Source organism: Lepisosteus platostomus, chromosome 12, assembly GCF_059453375.1.
Source record: "Lepisosteus platostomus isolate fLepPlt1 chromosome 12, fLepPlt1.hap1, whole genome shotgun sequence".
Lineage (NCBI taxonomy): Eukaryota > Metazoa > Chordata > Actinopteri > Semionotiformes > Lepisosteidae > Lepisosteus > Lepisosteus platostomus.
This window is the reverse complement of record NC_142622.1, coordinates 2,078,269-2,094,338: the sequence shown is the minus strand read 5'-3', so window position 1 is coordinate 2,094,338 and position 16,070 is coordinate 2,078,269. Positions and strand designations below refer to the sequence as shown.

The window sequence follows — 16,070 nt, the reverse complement described above, 5'->3', positions numbered from 1 at the left end:
CTCCCATGCTGTATTAAAGCAACTAGCAGAAGGTCAGATGGTTTGTGAACTGTTTCTGCCCTGAGGTTATTCAGAATTGTTTATGGGGTTTTTTTTATGGGGTTTATGGGGAAGTACAGTATTTAAGTATTACAAACACTGTAGTGCTCAGACGAGCTGTTGGAGCAGCTCACAAGATAACAAAATATGGTATCAGACCAGGCAGTTTAAATTAATAGAAGGCAGAAGGCAGTTTGTATCAACACCACCAAAATTGATTGCCTCTTTTAAAAAAGTTATTCTGTCCTTTGCCAGAATTTGCAAACTGTTTGGCAAAGTTATAAAAAGCGGCTAATACTCTCCTAGTTATTTGGAAATACAGGCCAAATTTAAAAAAAAAAAAGTGATCATTCTGTTTTCCATGCTTTCTGGTCCATAGTTTCATGAAATATTCATGCAGTGAGTCAAGGACAGAACTTGAAAAGATCGCTCAAGGACAAAGAATTTTCCCCGAAGGTGATTCGGGGTAAGCGCAGATGTCAGAATGCCCCTTTATGCCTGTCACATTTTAATAACCCAGGTCAACGGACACAGTGCATGTTTAGCAGAAAGGTTAAATTCCAAATAGCAAGGTCATCCCTGCTTCTGACACATATGCTGAATAGATCTGAAGAAAACTCGACATTTCCCGGGGCTCTACAGCTGAATTTTCATTACACTCAGGGTACATATTGCATATTTACATATAAATTAGTTTAGAGCTTAATAGCTGTGGCTTTTTAAACACATTATACTGTATATCTAAATCAAACATATATGTAAACAGTAGATAGACCATTTGTCAGACTGATTGTACTGAACGTTAGATGGATACATTAGAGGGGACAAAGAACTTCTTGAAAATGTTTTTTATTTGAGTTTGGTACCCTAAACCGTCAAACGTGAATTCTGATAAATTGCAGTCATTTGGTTATTCACAGAAATAGGATCAAAAGGCTATATACAGTATATGTCCAATTGTTAATAACTACATACTGTAATTATGCAACATCAGGTTAACCAAAAGGTGTTTTGGACAATATGTTTATGTATATATGTAATATGTAATATGTTTCAGTGTGTTTTTACTCTTTTCTTTTTTGAATCAGTAGGCCAACCGAGAAGAGACTTCTTTTTCAATTTTCATGGATTTTTTTTGTGTCTCTTGGTGCATTTTACATTGCCCACATTTCGATGGCGTGAGTAATGGCATGCTGGGTACACACTTTGTAAGTCATGGCAATGGCTATATACTGTACACACATCTGCACGCGTACATTCCCTCAGGCGAAGATTGAGTCCAAGTGTGGTCAGGGCATTGTGGAAGAAAGTAAAGATGCAACAAGTATTCCATTAACAGTTGGTAACGGATCCTTGATTGGTAATGTTCCTGGAAGAATATATCCAGATTGGGAACTGCATTCTTCCTGTCCCCCATAGGACCAAATAACAAATCATAGTGAGATTTGTTATTGTCCAGTGTGCTGCACTGTTTCACTCTGTTTTGTTTAGACTTTTTTTCTTCGGTTTCATGCCTGTGCGACGTTTTTGACTTCCTCCTGGTCATTCCCCGCAGCTGAAATAACAAATGCAGCATTAGCTGCAATTTGCAACTTATCAAACGTGATTGAAGCTTGATATTTCTGTGTAAACCTTTCATGACTCTTCGGTTTGGGTCTTTGTTGTTGGGTGGGTGATGTGCCAGAAATCTCTATCCTTGTTGTTGGATGCCAGACGATGTAATTGTAACATACAGAGTACACAGGCCTTCAACTTTCCATTGTTTAGAGTCCGTGTATGGCCGTTACATTTGTCTCTGTTGAAATCAGCTGAAACAACAGTTAATCAAATGTTTATACATTTCATGTGTGTATTTTTTTATGTCAGAATGGAAACCACGAGGATAGCTAATCAGGTCTTAAGAAGGCAAACGTTTCCTGAAATAGGGTGCATTTTTGTCCTTGCTGGTAAGTGATCTGAGACCATACCAATTCAGATCTTGAAATTTTTCTGTTATTCTCGACTTCCATGAGTATGTCTGACAAACAGCTGCCAAGGAGCAGATTTTCAGAATTGTGGAGAAAGCACATTTTGGTGACATCTCGCTCTGATTCATTCAAGGTAGAGTAAAATTCCTAGGTCAGGCTTGATGTAAAATACTGAACAACAGACAGGCTATAACCTCTTAAAACTAAAAATGTTGATTATTTTTGATACTACAAAGAAGACTGTATTTTCTTTTTTGGTGGGGCTGGGGGTTACCAGTTATTATTATTTTCTCCTAAAGTTACAGCTGGCATCACAGAAACTTGAATGGTATTTCAGTATTTCTGTTCTCTTTCTTCACCATGTTTCTCCTATACCTGCATTTCTGTTACCTTGACTGTGTGACATTAAGTGCTCCCAGACAAGGCTAAATAACAGTTATTTGAAAGGTGTAGGTTTCATTCACTCACATGCTACAAGTGCTTATTAGGCATATCTCACAGAGTCGTACGCGGTATGCTGTTTTATATCATCTCCCATGTATAGAAAATGAACAACTGACATGTCTTATCAGAATAAAAATGGGGGCACTCTTCGACGGCAATTTTTACAATGTGTGTCAGCATACATGGACAGTTTTGAGAAACTGCTTTATTCCTTGAATGTGGCAGTGAGCTGGAGCTTAACCTGGCAGACACAGGGGGCACAATTTAGAGACACCATTCACGTGGAAGGTATGTGGAAGGAGGAGACTGGAGCACTGGAATAGTGCTCGGACACAGGGAGAGCGTGCCGGCTCCACACAGAATGCTCTCAGGGGTGGAATCAAGGCTGTGGATGTCAGCCCATTGCAGGGTATACTTCAGCCACAGGACCCAAGACCCGCAAAGCAGTTGCACAGACCACCACACCAACCTGGCAGCACACAAGATGTTGAAAGCTCACTCCTGGACAGTACAAGGAATGTTATGTCGAAATCAGAAGGCACTGCGCTTGAGCAATTGTAGCACATGAGTGAGTTCAATCTGTTTTTTTTTTACTCTGATTTATTTTGGAATCAAAACAAACACTCTTAAGTGGAAGAATAAGACTCAGAAATGGTATATCAAATTTTCCCTTATTACTACAGTATTTTAAAAGATTCACGTAGTACTTACCACCTTGTATCCTAGTTTTGTCAGATCTTAAAAACTGGACAAGGATGGTCCAGGTCAGTCCCGGGACAGGAGATCTTCAAGGAAAACCAGGTTGCTACTGTAAATGGTGCAGGTAGCCCAGCAGGTGGCGCCCTGGACCAGAAGTTTCAAACTACTGCCCCAGTGTGTGGTAACAAGAGGCACCAGTCCCTCACGTCAGCACCAGAGCTGCTGTGCAGTGGGGCTGCTGGCATAGAATGACTGCCACACGTTGTCAAACTGAGGTGGACGAAGTGAATCCCCACCAGCACGTAAAGTGCATGAGAGTCCTATAGAGGAATTATTAAAAGAGAGAGGCTGATTACCTTGGGACATTATCATCAGTGAACAAAGATCGGGTTCCTATATCTGCATTCAAGCCAAGCTGAGTGACACAAAATACTGGGTGGAGTACAGTATGTCAGATGTGACTCAGCAGGGAAAGCTGTTGATGAGGAAGACATCAAGCAATGTGATGGTCCAGGCAGGAGAGCTCCCATCACATAGAGATCACATCAAATCTGAGAATACTCACAGCATATTCACGACACATCACATGTCCGCTTGTTGCGAATCCCTGTTAATTATTACTTGTCATCCAGTGAGCAGCAAGGCAGGGACATTGAAAGTTACCTTTAAATCATTTTACTGTGTGCTTGAATTGGGGAAGAAAATGTCCAAATGCTTTTTGACTTTGTGTGATATGGGAAGCAGATGTGACATCGGCCAGCACTGTCTTGGACAGGCATGATGGGCTTTGACTTATTTTTTAGCCATGGGAACCACAAAGGGCTGTGCAAAGGGATGAATAATTTGGCATGACATGGGGATGACAAAGAACAGTACCTAATGCTGCAACATGCTAAGAGCTCTGACAAATAACTCATCACAACCATTCTTCTGGCAGAAAAGGAGAAAATCACATACTGTATATCCTTAAGATGTTCCTGCAAAAGTGATTTCCCTGTTACTCAAAAACAAGTGGGTGTACAAAACCACCCTGTCCTGTGAAGTGCACTGTAAGTGCACTTTCACTCTGGGCCAAGCGGACATGACTTGGAGAAAGAAGTTACATCTGGAACCGTCTCAGCACTTCTGAAGGAAACAATGAGTGTACAGCGACTCTAGGATATGGACACTGCCTGAGGAAACCAAGGTTTTTTTCTAAAGACCGGCCTACTCCTCATCGTGAGTCACGGCGGCCTGTGAATGTTTCAGTGTTTGACACCTCTTACTGGTGGAAGGAACAACTGTGGCCAGTAACCAGGCATGGGTGACTCAGATGAAGAGGGGAAAACTTTGTAAGAGGTACTGTAGAGTTCCTTTCACACCGACCGTGAAAAGCTGGGGCAGAGATTTAAGCCAGTATTATTTTCCCTTAATGTCCTTTTCTAATTCTGAGTGGTTCCTTATCCTGCATCCTTATCAGCCAGATTTTATCTCTCCTGTTATTTACAGATGAATTCCAATTAACTTTTACACACCGATTCTATGAAATTCCTTGTATACATATCCTTAAGTTGCAGAAACCATACTATCTTCTAAATTAATGTTTCTGCAGTTGTGAAAACCTAATATGATTATTCAAAACAGTCGGATACCTCCTTACCATTAATCCGAAGATCCCTGCAAGTTTAATAAGTCCTCAATTGAAGTATAAGTTCCAGCTGTTTATTTGTTTTTAGATTTTTTTTTCTCATCAAGCCACCCGCAAGCTTTTCTGGCAATAGCAATCTTCGGGATCTATAGATATGTCTGTACAGCTTGGGCAAGCAAATTAATTTATCATCTTGTGATGTTCATGAACATTAATATGTCAACAACTCTCAGGCTGTGATATTTTCATATTCGTAATGTAAATTCAGAATTATTCACCATACCTTTTCCTCACCCTGGGAGTTGTTCCGCGGTGGCTCCAGTGTGCAGACTCTGCTCTGTGGTTGAAGTGTTCGTGTCAGACCTGTTCATGACCTCATGACTAGTTACAGTAGCACAGTGAGAAATCCGTTTTGCAATTACAGAATCGGCGACACTCCATGAGACAAACACTGTAAATGCTATCATTTCTTTTACATTTTTAATTGTTGTAGCAGCTGCCAGGCTTTCCACCTTCATGCCATTAGTCATAAAACTATTAAAGTAGGGTACACTTTGAGGAGAGTGGGACACTACTGTGTTTATATTGCAGCTGTAAATCATCTTACCAATAAATTAAAGGCTAAATGACTTCTTGCCCTTGGCATACATCATGGAAGGGAACTAAATGAAGCAATCTATACCCCAGAGAACATAAGAATGCTTCTGTTCATAATAATGATTTGTAGGTGGCACACAGGACGGTTTTCCTCCAAAACCAGAAGTCAAGACTGCAATCAGTTACTCGGACTAGAGTTACAAGGGCTAACGAGAGCTGCCCTGTGTGACTTGTACATTGCCCTCTGTTCAGGAAGTACTGAACTGGAAATACTTTTATTTATTTCAGAGACTGACATTTTCCCTGTTTCTGGGGCCCAGGTTGTTATTTTCCTGCACGTATCATGTTTAATGATATTGTAAGGGTAAGCCTTTTAACACAGACCTTAAGCAGATATTACTGGGAGTTTGAATTTCTTAAAGGCTTAATCAGGCCTTTTAATTCAAGTCAGGCTCTATTCCCCTAACAAAACACTAAGAAAAGGTCCAATGCTACCATTATTTACATGAGTAGAGCATCAGTACGTGAAATGTATAAAAAATTTGGTAGTGATTTAGTGATTGAAAAAATAAACTGCAACTCTTTGTTTGGATTTGCCCAACACGAGTAAAGGCTACTGAATGCAGACCGCTGTCCACCTTTCACCTAATCATCTTGAAGATGTTCAGACTTGCTTATTGATCCAAGTTTCAGTTTCTCCATATGGAGGCACTAATCATTGAGGTCATTTTTAATCAATCCCTGCGTACTGGTATTTCAGTACTGAGTTGCAGGTATGAGTATTCTCAGTATATATTTGTAACATCCAGAAATAATTTTTTTTTTTTGCAAATCCACACATCTCATCTGTTATTCCTCTGAGTTCACAGGGAAATGACCAGGTAGGCCTTACCCTTCATGTTACATAACACCATGAACTGCAATTTCTTTAAACCGACATTTGTCACAAAGTACCAAAACCCGACTTGTGACAATTTATACAGTAATGGAAGGGGAAAAAGATGAGTGAAGTAAGTAAGATTTAAAATGTGATATGAGTTTGGGAGTATAATAGAAGGCAAAAGATTTGCAACATTTTACTGCCATTGCCGGTCTTAACTCCCATTCCACTGCATTCAACATTACAGAGACAAAACAAGATATGGATGCTGAATGTTAAGTTCCTCATTAACGTCACTGTCCACAGGTAAAGGCAACAAGACTTTCTGGAGAAAACCAAACTCCAGCCTTTCATGTCCCCTGATCAGCCAGAAGTATGAGCTATTTAGCATTACGTTTCAGACATCTTGTCCTGTATTGTATCTATTTCAGTATTTTTTGCTGTATTCTAAATTCACTTGCCCATGGCATGATACAGTCTGCGAAAGGTTAAACACCATGCAGGAAGCAAAGTAATCTTTAATAACTTTGACATGAAAGGATTTTAATGTGATCTTTTCAGGGCTGGGGGTGTGGGAACAGACTCCTGTCCTACTGGTCTACCACAAAAAGCGGCCGAGATGTTTTAGTGGTGCAAGCATGTGGCATGATGCCCACCCCAGGTACCGACAGTAATCCGGGTTCCTGCCATCACCTCCCTGACCATGAACACATGGCTGCCGGAGCAGAAACCGTGACCTCCTGAGCAGCACTGCAACAGCATGTGTCCCTTTCATGTCACATAAGGTGTCTCAAAAAATATGGGGATGGGATTCTTGTGAAACCTGCTGTATGGTTTGTCTAGACCATAATAGTGGGATGGTATTACTATAATGATATTAATACTGAATGTATTCAGTATAAATATATTTGTGTTCTAAAGACTATATCGTATCTGAGAGCCCTTACCCCAGAATGTGTCTTTCCCCAGACCTGTTAAGAATCTCTGATGACTTTGAGCCAGGAGCAGAACCTGTGATGGTGCGATTTACAGGGATACTGATTCAATGTCCTCTTCCTCTCTTCCTGGGAAAATAAAAAAAAATGGTGAGAAAGGGCACATAGTACTTCCTGCCATAGCATTGCCATGTGCTAAAGTCATCATTGTAATACACTTAAAGATTTTATTTGAGGGGTTACTCCTCAGGCAGGGAGAATTTACTTTTTTCCAACACGAATTCTCGTGGATATTTATATGATGCTAAACCCCAACACCAGTTTGGAACAAACAAGAAGACGACAGTGTTTCCAGTCAATGTTTGATGTAGTGTTCTACAAGCTCTGCTCTTTAGACACTATTGTTGCTGCCTGCAGTTATTAATGAGGACTATATAACGATGATGATGATGATGACATGCATTATCCATGGCAGCTTGCAGTGTTTATGAAATTTTGCGTTACATTCAGGTACAGAGCGAAACAATAGATAGGATTACAAATATGAGCAAATACTATAAAAATACAATAGCTGCAAGCACCATAATAATTACAAGTAATTATAGGTTGTGTGGATGAAAAGCAGCAAAGCAGACACCCATATTTCCAGTGCATAAGTGCAACCAGTGAATTTCATTACCAAATGAGAATTAAATGTATTTAATGTAAAAGTGGAAGACTTACTGAAAGGTCTACTTGAGAGCTGAGAGATCACAGGTGCTGCCTGAACAGATGGGTTTTGAGCAGGCGCCGAAAAGTGGTCGGGGACTGAGCTCTCCTGATTCCTGGGGGACGTTCATTCCAGCACGGAGGGGAGAAGGCGGAGAAGGAAAGGGGTCTCTGCAAGTGGGGGAGTTGAGGGGGAGGACAGATAGTCTGGCAGGAGAGGAGGAGAGGAGCAGGCCGGAGGGAGTGCAGGGAGAGATAAGGAATTGGAGTAATGGAGTAGCATGTGAAAAGTAATGAAGAGAAAAGGCAGAGATCTGGATGGAGTTGGACTGGGTGGAAAGCACTGGCAGGGAAGCCAGCCAAGAGACACAGTAGTTTGGGAGGGAGAGCACCAGGGCTCGGAATGGGAGCTGTGCAGAACAGTTGGTAAGGAAGGGGTGGGTTCTGTGACTGTTGCTCAAGAGGAAGAGGCAGGACATTGCCAGAGGAGAAGTGTGCAAGGAGAGGTCAAGAGTGACACCAGCGATATTTGTAGACAAGAAGGGGAAGAGGGTGGTGGAGCCCAGAGGATTAGAGTTAGAGGGGTTCTCAGGAGGAAGAGCGAGGATCAGAGAGGCTGCTCTTAAGATGACAGGAGCACATCTGGGAGGAGATGACTCTGACTCTCAGCAGCATAGGAAGAGACATCAGAGGAGAGAAGGAAGCCAAGAGCTCAGCATCATTGGCGCAAAAAATGATACCAGCCACCATGGGCAGAGGTGACTTCTGACTTTTACTATACTTCCTTAAGCCAACTGAAGAAGAAACAACCACCAAAAGTTATCCAAAACCCCACCAAAAAAAAAGAAAAATCGTAAACCCTCCCAAACACTATCTACGAATTCCTCCCTTTAGAAAATACAATAAAAATGTCAATAGTACATACCACCCCTGCATAGTATTAAACATTGCGCCCAATATTTCAGAGTGAAAACCCAAATAAAACATTGTCATAACGCCACTCTTCCTCAAACAAATTCTTCAGTGGTTAATAATACAGAAGATGTTATCTGATCCCACTCTTCACCAGCTCCGCAGACCTGGTACCTGAGACCTTACTCTTCTGAGTCTTATAGATGGTGGGTGAGGTCTGGCCCAGGAGCAGGTCGAGAGGGCAATGCAGAGTAAACACTGTCCACATGATTGCAGTAGCAGTATTCAGTCCTCATATATTAGTATAACACACTGAATTCCACGTCATTAAATATCACAACAAAAGTTTAGGAGTGTTTTGAATCATGGTACATTACCCAGAATTAGGTTTATGATGTACCCATAAAGTATTAACACATTTATGAATCACGTTATTGGTGTTTTAAGCAGTTTCCCAATCTATTCTGTGCTAAAAAAGCATCCTGCTATGCTGGAGGGAATGAAAGAGCTTCCAGTGTGTCCCTATCTGGTGTGTGTTTAAATCGCCTTACAAACACACTGAGTCATCCTCCTCAGTGGAGCGCCAGGACTGCCTCTCACATAAATCAGGCTGGTAACTGATCGCATGACGGAGCCGCGAGCAAGTGAGCTCCTGGGAAATGAGCAGCAGGGGGGTGGCGAACACGTTTCTGACAGTGCAGCAGGCAGCCACATCCCCTGGCAGAGAGCTCAGCAGGAACCTGTAGTTCAAAGGGCAAAAAGTCAATCGAATCTCAGTAGGATTCGCAATAAAGGATTTATCTGGCAAGTGTTTAATTTCAATGAAGGCTTTATATTTATAACGCCGAGAAAGAATTTCAAACAATATCCATTGATTACTGAACTGGGAATCGGCTCATGTTTTGTAGGCAGTCTGAAAATGAGTCACTTGCTAGTATTATGAATTCCATAATCACTTGTCCGCATAAGTTAGGTTCAAGGGGTTGCCTCTGCATCTGTATTCTACAACTGCTGTTTATGTAATTAAATGTACTTGATAAAGGAGCTGATTGTGTGGGCCAGTCAGTCAGCCGCAGACCAACTGTGATCAGCTGATTCCCACCTTCATCATGAGATTTCCCATATACTGTAATCTTTTCTCCTTTGTTCATTTTAAATTAATAAGGTAAATATTTTCATATTTAGTTTAATTACATTATACTGAGATCTTTGTATTATCTCGCTGTGTTGTCCATGACATCTTTATTTACAGCACTGTCTCTCCTGGTTTTTTGTTCCAACCTGATTAAATAAGTTAATTAACCTATGTAGTTCAGAGCTACAGTGAAACAAATATCAGAGAAAGCTAGGTCTCACTAGGTCACTATATGTAACCTATTCACAGTTTAGTGTTAAAGTGCTGGAAACACCAGCCCAGTTATGGCCTTTAAACCCACTGCAGATTTTCCTTTACTAAAATGTTTCATTGTTAAATATTTGAAAAGGAACAATCTTTTTTAAATATTTAACTATCACGTTTAAACAAATATTCAAAAATGTGTTACAGAAAATGTTGTGGCCATACCAGAAAAACAAAGGCAGTTGGTCATGTCTGGACTCTGACCCAGAGACGGATTCACTACCACAGTACATTTAAAACCTTGAGCAGTCAACGATTCACACCTGTAGCTGGAAATGAACTGACCACAGACTTTTAAATTCACCAGTTAGCCATCATCAGATCTTATTTTGCAGTCAAAACTCACATTTAACAAAATAGTGTATACATGCAGTCACTGTTAAATAACATGGACAGGAAGTGGCAAAGACCTTGGTTGACAGTTCATGGTTATCGTCTGTATACTAGATGTAAGGGACAAGTACTGTAGACTGTAAATCTGCATCTTGTTATTTTACCTTTCTGTCTCTGTATGTCTTATTGTAGCCTTTGTTCTTGTCCTTAGCCCAGTAGCCATCACTATACTGTCAAGTTCATTTCAGTGCAAAGCTATAATTTTGTGAGAGTACTAACACACTTCACGATGCCAGTTACCACATACAGTGATTGCATTAACAGTGGAAAAACTTTCAGCATCATTCAAGCATGTAGTGAACTTCTGTGTACTAATCAGTACATGGAAACAAGTAAAAGGTTTATTCCCTGCTGAAAAGAGAAGAAAGGAAACGCAATGTTTCGGCTGTGAGCGGGTATTATATAAAGTATATAATTTTGAATGTAAAAGTGGAATCATGCATATAAGGCTCTTATTTAATCAAATCAAAAATAAAGAACAAGGACTGCAAACATTCCGTCGATAAAATATGTAATGCAAAATGCCAAGGTGCCAAAAGTTCAAGAAATGCTCACATGAAAATCTATTTGCAAAAAAAGGAAAATGTTTTTGAAGGGAATTGTACAGGTCAAACTGTGGGAGCACTTAGCATTTTTATGACTTAACTTTTGGACACATGTGCAGGACCAATCATCATAGACAGTCCCCAGGATAATTACTGTATGTGAGCCCTTATAATATCAATCAAGGCTTCAGGCAAGCCCTACACTGATGGCCACTTCCAATAAAAAGCTCCCTCTTTCATGTGCTGGGTTCAAAGGCAGGTCTGGAAACTCTGACAGAGGATAGGATGGCCAGATTCAGTTAGTATGGCCGTGTCTCGTCAGCTGTAGGCTCCTGCAGTAGGCCTGTACAGTACGTACAAGATCGCACTGATCTAGGTCTGCTGGCCCTCCTTTTTAACACATGACCAATGTAGAAACATTGTTTATTTTAGTTCACATCAGTGGAAATGCTCTTTTAGAAACTGACTACACAGGTCTTTCTAAGATGATCTGTAAAATTTGAAGTTCTTCACCATGTTTTCAAATTTCTTTATCTCGCATATACAGTAGTAAAAGTAGTATAAGTGCAAAAGGTTTTCCTCATTGTTACAGTACAGGTGTCTAAGACATGGCTCTTGTGACATTATGTTGAACTGAAAAGTAACCTTTAGTATACTGTATACAGTAGCAGATTAGCAGCACTTGAAACTGCTAATTTAATCAGGACTTGGGTGTAAATCAATTTTGTTAAAAAATACGTTAAAAGAAATGTTGTAATGATATGGATGTTTACAATGCCTTGACTAAACGTCATGCATTAAAATGATTGCATTCACCAGAGGTAAATATTGTAATATACTGTAATTGTTAATATACTGTCACATGTTTAACAAGAATTACCACAGGCACGCACTGTGAACCATTACACTTATTTGTATGGGTGTTTGTACAGAACTTGACTTTTATAGTGAATCGTCAACAACATTCAGATGAAAACTACCTTGTAGACTGTAGGAATCGCCTTCATTAAAAACTGATAGCAGACGGAGATACTGTATTGAGAATTGAGATGCAGAATTACTCCGAAGAGTTTCTGGGCAGGCTTGAGTCAGTATTATGCAGTGTTCTGACTGAAGCACAATAGGAATGTAGAAACACTGACCCCCCTTCCACTCCGAGCCACAAAGTGTCACTCACTCTGAATGCAGCCGGAAACACCTCCTTACCTTGTGTCTGCTTCCTCTGTTGATGCATCTTCTAAGCCGCAATTTGTATCACATTCAGTGGAGATTGTCCCTTACTCACATGACACATTCAATACCACACTACCCTCGAGGATTCAACACTCAGTGCCTCACCTGATCTTTTCCACACCAGACTGGATAAATTACAATATTGATACTTCTTGAAGAATTCATCTGTGATGTGCTTTCTTCAGCTCCCCATGCACTGTACACTGGTGTACAAACAGAGAGTAGCTTTAAACAAGACTGATCATGGATAAGTTACTTTGAAATGCTGAGCCCTGACCTGCTATGACAGGCTAAAATAATTGAATGTCTTTGGTCTTGAACACAGCAAGTCCTGACTGTATGAGACCAGAGACCTGATTCAAATATTTTTAATACTCAAAGGCAGACAAAGTTAAAACCTATGATCTTCAGAATCAGCAATGAAGAGGCACATCGTTATGTGAAGGGTTGTGAAAGTCTGGAAACTACCCAGCCGTGATGCTGGGTACCTGGATTCTTATAAGAACCAGCTTGGTGAGATCCTTGAATCAATTAGCTACTACTGTAGCAACGAAATGGCCTTTTATGTTTGCAAACTGTCTCAAGTTCTTCTAAAAGAAATAAGCAATACAGTTCTGGCACATGCTGTCCAAAAGTATCCAATGTAATAAAAAATAATTGTGGTTAGTTATATGGGCATTCTTAAATTTAACCAGAAAATAAAATTACTTTATGACATCAGTTTGTTTCAAAGAGTACATGGATAAAGTTATGCCAAGTTACCTATTGTGCAAAGAAGAAAAGACCGTAGAAGAAAAACAAATGGCAATGTTAAGATGCTTTAGGAGAATGAAGGACAATTTACAACTGTAATCCATTTCATTTTTATAGCACTTTTCACCCCAACTGATCTTGGGATGTTTTACATTTAGGAGGGCACCCAATTCGACCAGCTCCCACGTGAGTGAAAGACAGCAGCCACTCTGCACCAGCAGCTCAGGTAGAGGAGAGAGAAATGACTTCACCTGTGGAATGTACAGGGCCCTTCGGGGAGGTCAGACCGTTCAAGCCCAGAGAGGAATTTAGCCAAAGACACTGGGGTTAACACCCTTACTCTTATGAGCACTGCTGTGGGATCTTACAAAAATACTGTTAGAAGTGTGCTTTGAACCCTTAGACAATTAACCTTCAGCCTCAACCAAAATGGAAAATAAATGTTGTTTACATAACAGCGATACAGAACAAACACACAGGAATGCAAATACCTACAATAATGAGGCAATTAACGTTTTGTAAACCAGTCGTGGACCTGCTGGCCTGCTGTGTTGCTCACAGCAAGAGGAACAAAGCCATGGCGTGCTGTGTGGGTAAGCCGATGACTCACAGTGACTATCAGGTGGAGCCAGGATGTTGTGCTCTGCTGAGATAGCTCAGCAGGGAACCATGTTTCAGCCCACTCAGATTTCCTACAAACAGAACCATTTTTCAGAGCAAAGGTCCGATTCTCCAAGGCTTTCTTTTTTGTTTGCTAACGGCTTCACTATAAGTGACGCTGGACAGCCACTACAGTCTGCAGAAACTGTACGGTACCACAGAAACCCATTTGTATCCAGGAGTGTCACTGCAGCTGCTGTCCTCATGCTTACAATAAGCAAAGCCCATGACGGATGAGTATAACAGCCAAACTTCAAAGAGGACATCTCTCTTGGCACCGTTTGAGTCAGTGTCTCTTCACTGTTTCTCTCACCCACTCTAAACTTTACAACACACATTGATCTCAGAAAATAAGTTATCATCCCATCTCAGGCAAGATCCTACAGTTGATCCTGCAGCGTTTCTTCCTGCACACTCCCCACGGGGTGTTACTCATCTGCAGTTCTGCAGTAATGACACAGCCCTGCAAAATTAAGCCCTTAAAATGTTAAAGCATTCCTTCCTTGCCAGGGGATACCCTACTCGCTGTACCTGCAGGCCCCCCCCTCGAGCCAAACATCAACCTGAAGAATAACTTTCAGACTCAGAACTGTATTGCACTGCTGCTTCCCTGACGCCGACTTCCTTTCTGTTCCCTGGATCAGAAAAAGATGATTTCTCTGTTTTTCAGGGAGACCCCTCAGCTGGAACCGTTTTCCCAGAACCCCCCTTGCCCCTCCATCTCATACCACCGACCACCTAATGTGCCCAACCTACTGGTCCACAGCTCCCACAACCCCCCACAGCGACCATTCACACCAGCACCTTCTCCAGTAACAGGAGCTGCTGCATCACGGGCCAGCATTCATCCAGTGCCAGGTATACCGTGTACAGGGCCCCTCGGGCCACTTCAGAATCACCCACAGAACATCTTGTGTGTCCAGTACCCTCATGTACTGGATCCCCCTGCCGTTCACATCAGTGAGACAGGAAGCAGACTGGCACAGAGCCATGAGGATCAAGAATCTCTCTAAGCTGACAGTCCCCCCTTTCACCCCTCCCAGCCATGATTCCACTGACCCTTCTGCCTGCATCTTTCTATAGGGATTTCTGGACTCCTTCTCCAGAATTTCCTTGTATCCCATATTGACCCTTCTCTCAATGAAAGATTCAGCTCTTTAAAGAACTTGGGTCAGCAGCCAAAATGTTGTGCAACTTCTTTCTACTTTTCCGTGTGGAATTAACATTTACTAGTTCCTTAGATACATCGTGCACCTAAAGGATGCACTTATGCACTTAATTAAAATATTATTGTGCATTGAAATGTCATAATTACCAGTCCATTTGCATGGTAAATGTAGTGCACCGTGTTCCACACTGAGGGTCGGTTAGACTGTTACAATTACACCGCAATTATGACACACTGAGACCAGTAGCAATTCCGAATGTTCTCAGATCCTTCTAATCTTCCTTTTAAAGCACTAAGCTGGTCAAGAGAGCAGTATAAATTAGAGATATACTTAGTATAAATCAGTGAGGTTCTTGTTCCAGACTGTGTGTGTGTCATACAGGGGAACCAAACACAGTATATCAAATGAAAGACCAGATAACTCTACATTGAAACTTTTGGTTACAATCAAAGCAAAAACATACCTACTGTGTTTTACACAGTGCCTAGTGGAAATTGCATGTTCAGCATCTGATAGCTGTGTTAAAAAACTGTAGAGAATAATATGATTACTTGAGTATGTACTGTGTCTTACTGCATTTTAAGTGATTTGTGTAGGTGTTTGTAAAAGAAGATCTTCACTTCATTCACATCCTTAAGATCAGATCTTATTATCAACTTAGACAAAATTAATGACCGGGAGGACATCTGGATAACGTTTAATGTAATTGATGCAATGTACTTTTTGAAAAAGATCTTGGAGATTATGCCCCAATTAGAAAGGTATAGAATTATGGCTACTGGCAACTGTTATCAAACTAGAGGGTCCAAATAGCCTCCTCTTATTTGTAGTTTTGAATGTAAGCGCAGACTTCACATATCATCAAGAAAGAGCAGAAACATTTAAAAAATGATTCTTTGACCAAAATAAATTGGATGCTTTGAAGATATTTTATATCAAGTACATTTACAGTACATACATTGTTCTGGGCTGCTAGAATAAGAGATATTCCTTTATTCTGTGAGAAGCAGAACAGGGAAAAGTTAATCTTCCAAGTAATCACAGCCAATACAGCTGATGAATACCAGGGCTGAAGTTTTCATATACTCTCAGGACAAAACGTTTTTCAAA

At 40.8% G+C, this 16,070-nt stretch overlaps 1 long non-coding RNA gene across 1 annotated transcript; it reads right to left on the bottom strand.

Annotated features, from left to right (window-relative positions):
• Positions 1-1,089: 1,089 nt before the first annotated feature.
• Positions 1,090-9,578, bottom strand: LOC148650839 (uncharacterized). Its single transcript, XR_015925576.1, has 5 exons — positions 7,912-9,578; positions 7,201-7,317; positions 5,060-5,113; positions 3,162-3,469; positions 1,090-1,847 (listed from the first exon to the last, which is right to left on the bottom strand). It is a non-coding gene; the product is annotated as an uncharacterized LOC148650839 (long non-coding RNA).
• Between the last annotated feature and the right edge of the window lie 6,492 nt (positions 9,579-16,070).